At 36.5% G+C, this 11,374-nt stretch overlaps 1 pseudogene across 1 annotated transcript; it reads right to left on the bottom strand.

Moving 5' to 3' along the window:
• Window positions 1-8,633: 8,633 nt before the first annotated feature.
• Window positions 8,634-11,069, bottom strand: LOC143530280 (uncharacterized; annotated as a pseudogene). Its single transcript, XR_013134827.1, has 5 exons — window positions 10,535-11,069; window positions 10,364-10,421; window positions 10,169-10,252; window positions 9,944-10,049; window positions 8,634-9,497 (listed from the first exon to the last, which is right to left on the bottom strand). The product of XR_013134827.1 is annotated as an uncharacterized LOC143530280 (transcript).
• Between the last annotated feature and the right edge of the window lie 305 nt (window positions 11,070-11,374).

Here is an 11,374-nt window from a genome sequence, read left to right as displayed (position 1 = left end):
ATGTCTTCTCGGATTTCTTATACTCATTTGTTTGGTACCTAATGCCAATGTTTTCTCTTATCAAACTAGCATTATAGGCTCTATAGTTTAAAACTTTATCAACACGTAATTGTGAGCATAAGTGTGTGTACGTCGGGAATGACTGGGCTTGCTTGACTGCTTCCACTTGCAGTACTTGTTTAAACTTCATTCCCATTCACAAACGTCATCCCACCATAGTTCATTGTCATCATCAACTCACACATTTGATTCATCCAGTCAGAATCAGATGATTCATCCGATTGAGTAAGACGAGCCTTAGTTTATGCTTTTGTGCTTCCTTCGCCAATTCTTGGAACCCCATACTTGATGAGTTTCTCTGCCCAACCCTTTTTCCCATAGCTCCATGACCATTACCCTTCCCTTCATCAAGCACATTCACAATCTTCACTTCCCCAATAGTCTTTCTTGGGTTTGTGCACTCTCTTGCAAACTGCCCCTTATAGTTTTAACAACAAAGCTTATCTTTGTCAAACCCAATGTTCTTGCTATCTGCATTCGGGAAACTGTTCTTTCCTTATTTCTTTATGAAGTTCGTGGTCTTGTGAAATATCATGGCCATTTGATACTTGATATCCATCTTCTCAATATCTTGTTCATTAATTTCCGGTGAGTCTCCTTGATTGAAAGATGGAGGCAATAGTTTTCCGTTTAACAACTCTACATGACTGGCCATAAAGGCATGGAATAGTGAAACATGGGAATCATAAATATGCATGATGGAGTGGCTTGAAGTGCTTGAGTTGCTGTTTGAAGACTGATTGATGCCATGAGCTATTAGAGCTTGAATAACCACTTGATTTACCAAATCCTGAACAAAGTTTGATGTTGACGATCCTGATGCACCCATAGATGATATGAAATCTTTATTCTGATCATCTTGAACTGTAGATTGGGACCCTTTACCCCCATTGACTACATGAACTATATGATATGACTGACTTAGATTAGCTGATCCAACCCCTAAACCTCTAGAGACACTTGCATGATTTAGAGAACTAACATGGCTCCCCGTTCGGATCTTATCATTTATCTCCAATGATCTGATAGTGGAGTTCAACTACATAAGAGTTGTTGTGTTCAGATTCATGGTTCTTTTTATGGTAGTTACATTGTTGTTCCACGTGTAAGGTAATGAGTTCAATAACTTCTTATTGATTTCAGACATATCCCAAAAGATACCAGCAATTCTCATTTTAGTATTCAGGGTGACAAATTTGTTGATGAGTGATGTAATCAATTCCCATTGGATATGATTAAACGTATTAAATTCTCCTTTTAACAACTCCTTACGACTTTCCTTTATATCCAAGTTCCCTTCAAAATTTTCCACCAAGGCATCCTAAAGTGCCTTTACAATAGCGCATTCTTTTATGCTTTGTGTGATTTTAGTGGACGAGCCCATACTGAGATAGCCATATGCCTTTTCATCTATAAGTATAAAGTTTTAAGAGGAACATCGACCGGGCCATCAGGAGTGATTATTACCAATCTATGTGGTCCATTTTCAATTAATCTTATCATTTAAAAGTTATTTGTTCTTATGAAATTTTTGAACCTCCACTTCCATTCATCAAAGTGTCTATCAAAATTTAAAAGTCTAGGTAGCGGTTCCGACTTCATTTTCAAGGATCAAGTAGCTGTTCAACAATTCTTGATTGTAAGACATCTTTATTAATTGATAAAAAAAACACCAATTCAAAACAGTCTAGAAATAAGTAAAAAATCTGTGAAAAATTCTAAGTCTTGGGAATCACAATAACAAATGAACAGTAATGCGAGTGTGATTGGAACACAGATGCAAATGCGATTGGTTCAAGGGATGCGAATATGATTGAATGAGTAATGCAAATCTGGGTGAGAAGTGATTGGGTCCAAGTATGCGAATGCGAGTGGATCCAGGTATGAGAAAGCAAATGTGTTCCACATGCGATTTAGATCCAGATGTGATTGGGATTCCAAATGCGATGTGACTGTGAAATAAAATGCAATTGACACACAAATGGGAATGCAATTTGTGTTTCAAATGCGATTGCGATTCAGTCCATAATGCGATAGCGATTTGGTATCTAGAAAACATAGTCACAAAACAAGTTGTTTGACGCGGAATCTACACAAATACACCCTTTTTACCAATAATGAAGCCTTAGACAACCCAAGAAACCCGTAGTACACTTGAATACGCTTTTCAAACACCTAAACAAGACTAAAATCCAAGGTTTTTACCCAAGAACCTCAACTATGTTGGCCCAATCTGGATCTTTGATAATGAATTGATAATAGGAACAAGATGGACAATATAATAATGAACAACAATCTTTATAGATAACTTGAACTTGGATTAAAAGATTAAAATATCATGATGTTTCCCCTATTCATAGTTTCCATGATTAGGGCTGCAACCACAAATCAACAGACACATGTTTTTGACAGTTACAAACTTGACACATTGAGACTCTTACCTAGACTTTACAAACATCTTTAAGTATGGCTTAAACATACTTTTAACTAATTATACTACGACCCTGTACTTTGATGAAGAGTGATTTATGCTACATTCACCCCCTTAATCATGATCATATTCTGTTCGTAGATCTTGAACATTGAACATTTGCCTCATAGTTGCAAAATTGAGTCTTGCGAGTGCCTTTGTCAGTATATCCACCTTTTGTAACTCACCGCTAATATACTTCACATTGATGTGTCTGTCTTCCACACACTCTCTAATGAAATGATAGTGTGTATCTATATGCATGCTTCTTCCATGAAACACCGGATTCTTTATAAGAGCAATTGATGAAATGTTGTCAACTTTAAGAGTTATCTTCTCTTCCTTCTAGCCTGTTAATTATCCACGTAAGCGCTTTAGCCACAGTGCTTGACATGCTGCTATTGTTGCAGCCATGAATTCTAATTCACACGATGATAATGCAACCATTGTTGCTTCTGTATACACCATGTTATAGGAGATTCTCCAAAGTAGAATACGAGCCCAGTAGTTCCCTTTCCTTTGTATGTGTTGATGCCATAATTACTATCACTATAACCAGTTATGTTGCAACCTCCTTTATTGTAGATAATTCCACGCTCCTTTTTTGGGTGAATCTACTTAGCAATCCCACTGAGTAACATAAATCAGGCCTTGCATGCAACAAGTACCTTAGGCTCCCAATTAAACTTTTGTATTGAGTTCAGTCTATATGTGTGCCTCCCTCGGTCTTGGTTAACTTTGTTCCTAGATCCATGGGAATTTTGGTCTCATTATTATTATCCATATCACTAACCTTCAGGATTTTGTTAATGTATTATGTCTGCTTTATTGCAATCTCACCGCCGACTTGGGTAACTTTAATCCCTAGATAATACGCCAGCAGTCCAAGATCACTCATTTCAAACTTATATTCTATTTGGGAATTGAACAAGTCGATTTCCTTATTTGGAGTGCCCGTGACTATCAAGTCATCAACATAAACTCCAATGATCAGTGTAGAATTCTTCGTCTTCTTAGTATGCACTGCTTGCTCCAGATTGCATTTCTTGAAGTTTAGGTATTCAAGGTTTGATCTAACTTCATATTCCAAGCACGTGGTGTTTGCCTTAGTCCTTACAACGCTTTAGTAAGCTTGTATACCTTTTCCGCATTCTTAAGCTCTATGAAACCCTCAAGTTGTGAGACATAGACCTCTTCTTTCAGTTCACCATTTAAGAATGTTGACTTTACATCCAGATTATGTACTTCCCAACCGTGCTAGGCTGCCAAGGCTAAGATTAACCGAACAACTTCGATACGTGCAACTGGTGTAAATACTTCATCGAAATCTATACCATGTTCTTCAAGGTAACCTTTTGCTACTAGCCTTGCCTTGTATGTCACAATGTTTCCCTTAGCATCTTTCTTCGTCTTAAACACCCACTTCAGACCAATCTCCTTATGACCACTTGGAAAAGTAGTCAACTTCCAAGTGTTGTTATTCTGATTGAATCCAGTTCAACCTTCATTGTTTCGATACATCTTTCATCGGTAGATGCTTCCTTGTAGTTGTGTGGTTCTTTCTCTGCCATCATAAATTCTTCCAACTCTTCCATGTTGAAATGTCTTGTTGGTGCATTCTCTTGCACTTTTAATATCCTCCAAAAAGCACGTTCAAGGGTATGATCAAACTCATGATGTGAACTCCTAGTCGTCTCATGAACCTCTTCCTCTTCATCTAAGATAGTTTCATAGGAGTATGTTGGAGGGGTAAGAAGAGAGTTTTGATCACCAACTTCTCCTTCATGGTTATTGTGTTCATGAATCTCGGGATTTACCGGTGTTGTTTGAGCATCATCAAACACTTCAATGACAAAACTTGTCCATTGCTTCTCTGATGTACCCTTGTCTTTAAAATAACTATTCCAATTTCAAGATTCCTTCTCCTCTTAAAACACGACGTACACAGATCTTATATTTTGTCGAATCATATAACCTATATACCTTCGATCCTTCCTCCATACATAAGTAAAACATAGGCGTGCTTCTATCATCAAATTTCTTCAAGTGAGATGATATTATCTTGGCATATACCGTGCAACCAAAAATCTTCCAATCTCCTAGATTCGGCTTCCTTCCAGCTAGAGCTTCGTACGGTGTTTTATCCAATAGAGCTTTAGTAGGAACTCTAATTAGTACAAATATTTTGTGTCTAACAGCTTCTCTCCAGAAATTCGGAGGCATCTTCATTTCCTTAAGCATGATCCGAGTAGTAGATAACATCGTCCTATTTCTTCGTTTAACGCCTCCATATTGTTGTGGCGAGTAAGGTGATGTTAATTGCCTTGCAATGACATTTCTCTTACAATACTGACTGAATTCATTTGGCATGAATTCTCCTCCTCTATCACTCCTCAGCATCCTTAGCTTGGTTCGTAATTCTGACTCCACCTTTTCCTTAAGAAATAAACTCACATATAACGAGTACAATCGTCTACAAGTAAGAATATATACTTATTTCCCGAATGTGTTGGTGGGGATATAGGACCATAAAGATCTCCGTAGACCAAGTCTAAAGGTTTTATAGACCTGAAGTTAGCTTTATTTGGAAATGGATCTCTAATGTGTTTTCTTATAACACAAGCATCACAAATATGTCCTTTGTGCTTAACTTCTGGAATTCCATGAACCATCTTCTTCCGAGTGATTTCTTAAATTGAATAAAAGTTTAAATGACACAATCTTGCATGCCACATTTATTCATCATCCATGTTTTCTAGAAGACATACGAGTGTTCCTATCTTCAACGTGGCGTTGTACAACCTATTCTTGGACCTTTCTACTTTGAATAACAGGTCCTTCCCGTGATCATATATCAACAGACGATTTCCTTCCATGACCACATTACACTGATCTTCGTTAGTTGCCCTAGGCTCAATATAATGTTCTTTAGACTTGGAATGTAATACACATCGGATATGATCCTTTGTTCTTGATTCTTACATTCTAACAATATAGAGCCTCTTCCTTGATCTCTACATATGATCCGCATCCGCAGTGATTGCCATTAAGAATGTTGGTTCCTCGTCTTGTTGCATCAAGTTTGACTATGCTTCACCAACGTTCCTTTGTGGACAATCCTTCTAAAAGTGTCCAAACTTGTCACATTTGGTAAATTTCACCTTGCTCTTGTTGAACTTCTTCCAATTATTGTTCGTCCTACGTCTACTTGATGAGCCTTATTCCTTAGGATTATGCCTATCCTGTCATTTCCTTGTTGGTGGGTTAAACTTTCCTCATCCACGATTATCTCGGCCTGAGTTGTTGTTGTGGCGTGTGTACAACAACCTGTATTGACCGTCTTCAGGGCTTCTTTCTTGAGCCTATTTGCTCTTCATAAATCTTTGATTTCCCGACAATTTCGTCGATTAAAACTTTATCTAAGTCAGTACTCTATTATATTGATGCAACAATCTGGATAAGCCGGTCCGGTACAGATTCTAATAGTTTCGGTACAAGCATGTGTTCATCCAAGGATTTTCCCAATTCACTAGCCTTAGTATTATACATGTTAATCCTCTCCATGAAGGTGTCTACTCACTCATCCACCTTCATTTGCATCATTTGGAACTCAACCATTAAAGATTGTAAACGAGCCTTCTGTACTTGTTCAACACCGATATGTCTTTCCTCAACGCTACTCATAATTCCCTTGTCGTTTTGCAACTTGCCACTTTCAAAATGACAACCTCCGGTGTCGCTTGATACAAGTATGCAATCGTTGCCTTGTGCCTTCGAACATCTGGTTGCGTAGTTTCAGTAGGTTCAATTGATTCCCATATCCGTTCGCCTCAAGAATTATTATGATTCGAATTGCCCAAACGCTATAATTTGTAGACTTTAAAATTGGGCATGATAATGGGATATCGATCTTACCCCTCTGTGTTACCAGTGCGTTGTTATCCGGGGGAGTCTCCGAATCTTACATCCTTTCAAAATCATATAACTTTCACCTTGACTGACTATGGTTTTCACACTCCTTGAATAGACAAACCTTGTGGTTCTATATACTAAAATACAATGATTCATAAATATAATTGGCAAACCTGAATTTCTATTAACTGAAAAACCTGTGAATATAGTTCCTTTAGTCACCCTCGATTATTATTTAATCGAAATCCATTTTCTAAAAAACGTGTTATACGTACTGACAAAACCGAATCAGCCCATGTACATATTTCTTCGGTTTGGTCCTTCAACAAAAATCCTTTTTGTTAGAATTGATCAACTTTGATCTTTAACCTCATTTTTTGGTTCGTACTTGTAATGAATCACCATTTTGTCCGCCTTTATTTACGGGATATCACTAGGTTAATTATAGCTCGCAAACACAATTACCACGCTGCCTCCTTGACTTCTGATTACCCCGTCGGAAAACTCTACGTCGACGCCCCTTTTTATACCACCCGAAAACCGCACCGCTACTACAACAAATTTAACTCCGTATTGTTGAAATTTTGAAACTGAAATTACCACCGCCACTAATCCTAAGCGTAATCTTCAAAAATACGCTGCTACACAAGAAATAAAATCACCGGAATTTCGTTGTTGAAAAACGGGGTTCGCCGGAAAAACGTGTATCGTCGAACAAACCAAATTGTTGCCTTTTTCTTATGTTGGAACTCTTCAACCCACTGCCGGAAACTACCAGTAATATATCTCGTTCAAATTTTGTCGAAAAAATGAGCTTTCCAGAAAAACCTAATGCCGGAATTCTCGTCGGAAAAACGAAATACGACTGAAACTGCTGGTGTCACGTTTTTTTTTCAAAACTTCCAGATATCACCGGGACCACTGATGATAACCTAAGTTTGTTCAATTTTACCCAAAAGAACTCGCAGGAAAGGCGGGTTGCCAGAATTGTTGCCAGAACCTACTTGTGTGCCAGAAATATGTGTACTTACTGGAAACTGCAACCGCTATTTCGTTTCTGGCCGGAATGTTCTTTCTGATCATGGATTTGACCACCGTTGATCCTTAATTGTTCAATCTAACAATCAATTCGAGAAATCCTAATGCTCTGATGTCAATTGTTGGCCCAATCCGGATATTTGATAATGAATTAGTCATAGAAACAAGATAAAAAATATGATAATGAACAACAATCTTTATTGATAAATTGAACTTGGATTGAATGATTAAAACATCATGATGTTTCCCCTATTTATTGTTTTCTAGGATTATGGTTGCAACCACAAATCTACCAACACATGTTTTTGACAGTTACAAACTTGATACATTGACACTCTAACCCCTAGACTTTACATACATGTTTAAGTATGACTTAAACATACTTATAACTAATTACACTACGAACATTGTACTTTAATGACAAGTGATTAATGTGACAAATTAGTAGAGCCCAAATTTCTGATATCAATTGTTGGTCCCTTTAACGTATCTTACAACATGTTCTTGATTCAATCTTGGATGGTGGAAATCGTTGACAATTAAGATCTCGGATCTTGAGTGTGTTTGAGTTATTTTCTAAATAAGAAAAGGTTGAGAGGATAAGATGGAGAGAGAAAGAGAATTGGTGGGAGTAGGTTTTGTCAAAAGGTTATGTTTGCATGTACATGTTTAACCTTTTATAGGTGAGACCATGACATGCTTTCTTTAATTTCATCTTGGCCCAAACGGGCTTTATTTACAAGGTCTCGTGTCCAGACATACAAAACAAATATACGAATGCTAACAAATTACAACATTGATAGAGCTAACAAATACAAAAGTCTTATGACGTGAAATGACCTCTACACGGTTAGATTTATCAACGGTCGAGTTTCACCGACCAACTTCATCCTATTGACTCACCTCAATTTTATAACGTTTTTTGTTTTGTTTCTGGTTTTTGTACCTATACAATACCAATGTAATCGAAACCGACTTAATTCGTATCTACTCACCGTCTAACGCTTGAGTTTTACCGACCTGCCCAGTGCCAAGCGTCAGATAAACCGCTAGTTATAAACATTTAACTAAGTTACCACGTTTATTTTTTATAATTTTTCTATTATATTTGGGAGCTTTGTATAGTAGTATATTATGCATGTCCAGTATATATAAGCCGATATAAAAGTTTGTGGACCATGCTTAACGCCCAGTGAAATATAGTGCTATTTATTGCTGTGAAAAGCAAAGCAAAGTGAAAAAAGTCTGCTAAAGATACAAAAAGAGAAGAAGATTGAGCACATAAACCTCACTAGAAGATAAAAAGATGCTTAACTTATGTAGCCAGCATTTACAAATCATTAAAAAAGTGTTTTGCAATGCCCACATGCATCCCTCTATCATCATCACTTTTAATATGATGGATGGGGTCACTCACTAATAATGACCATATCCATTCCCTACCACATTCCCCAAGGTAAGGAAGAAAAGATGTATACAAACTTATACCACTCAAAAGAATGGCAGAGAAGTGGTCACCAAAGCCATATCCACATGCCCCAGATCCCATTCTCTGTCCACTTACAACCTGCCAATCATCTTTACAGCTAACCAAACCAAACAAAGCAAGCATAACATACACACAAACCTCACTCAAAACTTAAAAGTAAAAACTAACACATGTGTTGTTAGATATCTGATCATCAAGCATGTAGCTAACTAGGAGTTACTAACTAATTAGTTGAGAATTAGATGACAGTCGATGATGGCCTGGGATTACGGCGCACCAAGGCGGCACATATATTGTGGTGTGAGCAAGTGGTGAGGTGGTCATTCGTGAGCCCTGCCGTTTGCATGAACGAATGTATAACGGTAGGGCCCACCTGCCGAAATCCTCTCTCACCATATCTTTGCTTATGGCTTCGGACTTTGAAGTCTTCACAGGCATCTTTTGATTTACTTTGTAGTTCGGAACTATGGGCTTGTGGTTCACAAATCCCCATATGTACTTGTTGAACGACCCGAATTCGTTCTTGATCTATTCAAAAATCAATTTAGCAACATTAGCATATCTAAATGTATGCAACTACTTTCAATAACTAACTATTCATATAAAATCACATGGTGAAAGTGAAGTCTGTTTTAACATATATGGGAGCAGGTGTAAGTTAGACCTAGCAATCAATTATTTAGAAAAATATATGCTCCCATGTTCCCAACAATGCATATTTTTTATTGTATCTTATGAAAGGTATAATATTTATTTGTTTTATTTTTTTATTGTATCTCAGGCATAAAAAGAATATAATATTTATATTTTTTGGCTACTTGTTCATTCTAACTGGAAATTTGATGTTGATGTGTATAGTTATTTTACTTCATATATATGAAAATTTTTTCTTCAATCCTTTGTATATATATATAAAAAAAATCATAATTATTATACTAATGTCATACCTTAAGTATACACTAGTTGTCAACAACGCCTCTGATAAAGCCAATGTTAATTCCATAAGAACTACTAGTTGTTGCTATCTTCATATCAGTAAATTCTGATACAGTTTCAGCTTCAAATCCTGAGAATGCTTCCCTGTAATACTTATATAAAAAGTAATTATCATACTAAAAGTAATAATAATATTGAAATTAATAATAATAATAATAATAATGTTAAAATATAAAAAATTATATCATTTATGGGAAACCTACCTAAATAATTTCCTTTTATTTAAGACCGAAGTCCAATCTGATCCAACTTGAACACCTGTCAACACCAACAATTCAAACAGCAACCTGCATACAATGACCAAATTCTTTTGGTAATTTACAATCTTGGTATATGCATACATATATTATATATATATACTTGCATATATATATATATAAAAGGAGAATAAAGCCTACTTATCATCATGTACAGGAACTCCCCATTCTTCATCATGGTATGCAACGTATACTGGGTCTGAAAGTTAAAAATTTAGAAATATAATATAATATTGCAATGAATATACTTATAAACTGAGTCGTAGATGTCAAGATACAAAGTAATATATGAATATTTAAATTATTAAATACCTGAATATGGAGTGATGAAGCTGCATCTTTTCTCTTCTGTTACATTAATATTAACCAAGCTGCTATCATTCTTAGCAGACTTAATTGATCTTCCATAGTGAGCAATCTTCATTTTCCTATGAACCTGCATTACTGCCACCTGTTTCCTCCATGCAGCCGCTATGCTCCCCGGAGCATTCACAATCGCCTCAGATGAGTATTTCACCACCAAAGAAGATGGATTGGTGTTGCCAGCATTAATGCACATACTTTTTTTATTTACTTGAGAAACAGTTTTTGTGGTGGTGCATTGGTCTTGCTTCCCGGCAGGCTGTCGTTGCGATTTTTGCTTATTAGGTGATGGTGGAAGTGGAACTGTGGTGATAGATTTTGAATGGGGGAGGTTCTTTTTATGTGAAGATCTTGTGAGTCCGCGGTTGGGGGTGGCGGGTTGAAGCACTGGCCGGCCATTGATGTCTGAAACCATGGAGGCTGCCTGAGTAGCTTTAGCATTTGCTTCGGTTGATTGCACAAGTGTTAATTTTGAAGAACACATGATTGATATTGTAGTTTGGATGGAGAGATGGAACTAGTATTTGTATAAAAAGAAGTTAGAAAGGCATGTGAAACTGTCTCATTTATATTACTACTAGCATATGATCCTAAAGAGTGGGGACATGGTGTGTAATAAGGAATAAATGGTAACATGGATGAACCCCATAGGCCATGGCAATAAAGGATTTGCTTTATACAGTATGTGTATTTCTTACCTTTGCTTAATTACAATATATATATATATATATATATATATATATATATATATATAGGATTTGCTTTATACAGTATGTGTATTTCTTACCT

Source organism: Bidens hawaiensis, unplaced genomic scaffold (genome assembly GCF_021521415.1).
Source record: "Bidens hawaiensis isolate Kalapana, Puna unplaced genomic scaffold, B.hawaiensis_p1.1 tig00008883_1, whole genome shotgun sequence".
NCBI lineage: Eukaryota > Viridiplantae > Streptophyta > Magnoliopsida > Asterales > Asteraceae > Bidens > Bidens hawaiensis.
Note: the sequence above shows the minus strand (reverse complement) of the source record. Positions and strands in the feature narration are given on the sequence as shown.